Below are 3,816 nucleotides of genomic sequence, written 5' to 3'. Positions count from 1 at the left end.
TATATATATATATATATTACATACACATACATACAGGATGTCTGGAAATAATCGTCAAATATTTCATGGACAAGAGCGGACTAAACTCAGTCGAAAAGTCTTCTACCATTTTATAAGTTTCCCCAATAGTTAATGAGATATTAATCCTTAAAGATAGCTGAATACGCGCGCTCGCCTGACCTACTACTGCGAAGTGTATATGCCTACCGATCGCTTGGCGCGCGGACCTTGAAAGTTGAGGATTGGCTGGCAAGCGCCCCGCGCCGCGCACACTGTCGCAAGCTTCATATATAATTCGGACGGCGCGCTTGCCAGGCTATCCCCGCTCCCCACGGCCCGCGTGCCAAGCGATCGGTAGGCATATGTATTAGGGGAAAAGTTCGTGACGTTTTTTCCATTACATCTAACGGGATAAACGCCATGAACTTTTTCTCACACCTAATACTTCGCAATATTCGGCTATTTTTAAGGATTAATATCTCGTTAATTATTGGGGAAACTTACAAAATGATAGAGGATTTTTCGACTCAGTTTAGTCTGCTCTACCTGCCCATGAAATATTTGGCGATTATTTCTAGATACCCTATATATATTATATAACTTGTAGAAGTTATTGGCAATTGTGATTAAATTTTTGATTATGTGTTATATCAAATAATTTTGCCTTGAGTAAATGTGATAAGAATTTTATGAATATTTCGTATAATATGTAAATTTCATAGAATATTCAAATACATTGATAAATGATATTGATTATAAAGGATGATTTTTAATCAATAAATAATACTGCCAATAATAATAGACATTTAAAAGGCCTAGACAAGCAGTAATTGCCAGTTAACTGTTCCCGAAAAACTAAAAATCTGTTTACCTAATTTAACGAAACAATATACAAGTCGAATATGATAAATAGATAATTAAAAAACTATGTTATGCTAACTAACTATGCCGTTAAGATAAGTTTTCGATTGTAGAAATAAAATAATATAAAAAGTATGATTAGAAGAGTTTGATGTATAGTAGTTGATGTTTTATAAATTTTTGTACTTTTGTAAATATTCAGTATTGGTATTTTTGTTCCTTGGAACATATCTAACTATTATATTCTTTGCAAGAATTAATATCCAATTAATATATAACATTAATATTACACATATATGTATATTAAAATATAAAGAAATGTATTAAATAAATGTAAAAAAAAAATCTTCATGATTTTAAGAACAAATTTGTTTGGTTTACATTTTTTGAAATATTAATGATAAAATCCTAATATTATTAATTATTTATAAAATCTGTATATACAGCCAGGGTTGGGAAGTAACTTACAATTAAGTACTTGTAACTAAGTTACAATTAGAGTTACTTTTTTTTCAGTAATTTTAACTTAACTTTCTTTTTTCAGGCTGTAACTCTAACTTAATTTAGTTACACTTCTTTTTGTGTTAGTAATTAATTTGAGTTATTTTATAGTTATTTTACATATTTACATAAATTTATTTATCCATTTAATGCGATTGATTAGAATATGAATAGTTACGCTATTGGCGCTACTGATTGCATAGAAAATTGGTTGCATTCAGAAGATAATAACTTAATTTTGCTTATTAATTATTAATACTGATTCTTTATCTTTAAAGAATCGTTTAAAAGTAATATGATGTAACAAATTGTAAACCGTAAGAAATTGTTCAATATCGAAGATAAACTTAATAATCGATTATGATTGATTATGTTTGATCAATTTTTAACTATTTACTACTATTAATATTATTCCCTTCTATTTATTTACTACTATTTATTTGCTATTCAATATTATTCAGTAGAAGCTCCATAAAAGCAAATTATCTATACGAATATTGTGAGATAGTAAGCACATAAGCAATAAGCGAAGCAGTCATAAAAAAAATATAGAGATATATTATTATTCTACATTTTTTATTGTAATTGGCCGATTCGCTTACGTATTGTTTATTTATATCTTACTATTTTAGGTTTTTCTATATGCTTCTGATTTAACACTTTTTATCTTTTAAATAAAATTGTATAACATTTAAAAACGTAAATCAATTTTTTTCTTTGTGATCTTATTAGTATCAAAATATTATATATGTTATTTTGTTAATAATACATGGAAAAAAATGTTTCGTTGAATTAATTGAAATTCTTATGGAAAATAAACGATTCAGAATTCTGAGTAAATCTACTCGATTTCTAATTAAAGCTACTAGAATTCTAGTAGAATTTAACCAAAAATTTAGTAGACTTAACTAGGTTATTTTCCACCAGAATTTCAGTTAATTCAACCAAACATTTTTTTCTCCGTGATGAAAAATAACTGAAATGTAACTAAAAAATTATTTTTCGAGTAACTCATACTTATTAAAAATCGATAATTTATGATGATAACAAATTACTTTTTAAAACAAAAAACTATAATTAGTTGTTTTTACAAAGTAACTTTACCAATCCTGCATATATTACCCTCATTTTAACAATTATCAAAAGATAATTGCATTTACTGAAACGTCTTTATAATATGTATAGAAGCGAATAGTACCATAGGGAATCATAAGAAAAAAGTCACGATTTTAACTTTTATAACTTGATCGATCGACCACGCATATTTGCTCGACAAAGTAAAAAATACAAATTAGAATTATGTTGAGAAACTATTATATTGAAAACGTTTCTTTTTAAAGACATATTTTAACTGTAATATTTTTTCATGTATTATTTCTATTACGTAATTTAATTCTCCGCAAACCAAGTGGAAAATCAATATGAATCTGTGGAATATCTCATATTCCATGCTATACTTCATCATAAATATATTATAATTTAATATAGTTGATAACTACGCACTCTATAGTTGCATCGACAACTTAGACGCGTTACTTTTTAAAAAGTTATGGAAGTTTATCTTGTGGAGTATGTCATACCTCACCTGGTTCGTGAAAGATTAATAAAAATGTTTTTAAAATAATTATATCAATCCTTATATTATGTAATAAGATTTTGCAACAAATACGATAATTTGCGAAATAATGTTATAACATATAAATAGGATAATGAAAATGAAAGCATACTTGTTCAGAAATTTTATTTATTACGTATACTAGCCGACTACTATGCATGCGTTGGAACATTTGGATACAGAGAATTCACTGTAGATCCAAAGTCCATCATCAAGTATTTTCACAATAACAGCGGTGTCACTTCCATTTATGACTCTTAAGTTGCTTTTTTTCTAAAGAATGTATGATTACTTCGTTTCCCATGATCGAATCTTTTAAATTATAATATGTTATGTTACGTGTACAACTTGATAGCTCTAAGCCAGACGAAATACATCATTCAAAGAAAAAGTTATGATCTGATAATCTCTTCATTATCTTTATAGAACTTAATATTATTTTAAATGTAACAGTAATGAAACATCAATAAATAGTTCCCTAAATAGCTATGTTATAGGAGTTAAACAAATTTTTTTTCTTCTAATTATTCAGATATAATATCTGTAATATCTTCAGATGTAATATCTTCAACATTTAAAATAAACAAATATATAGATAATGAGCTTCACATCGAATCAAATAACTTTCAGCAAGCACTTTAAATAAGTAATTAATGTAATTAAAAAATAGACAAATTAACATTATCTACTATTTTGTTTTATATTTTAAATGCTTTGCAAAAATTTAGTAATAGAATAATAAACAAAATTTTTTTAAATTATTTTTACGTAATAATTACAAAACTTTTAGACTGTTTATATTCAAAATGTTTATATTCAAAAAAAATTTTTGTCTGGCT

Source organism: Atta colombica, unplaced genomic scaffold (genome assembly GCF_001594045.1).
Source record: "Atta colombica isolate Treedump-2 unplaced genomic scaffold, Acol1.0 scaffold1, whole genome shotgun sequence".
Lineage (NCBI taxonomy): Eukaryota > Metazoa > Arthropoda > Insecta > Hymenoptera > Formicidae > Atta > Atta colombica.
This window is presented reverse-complemented; position numbering follows the sequence as displayed.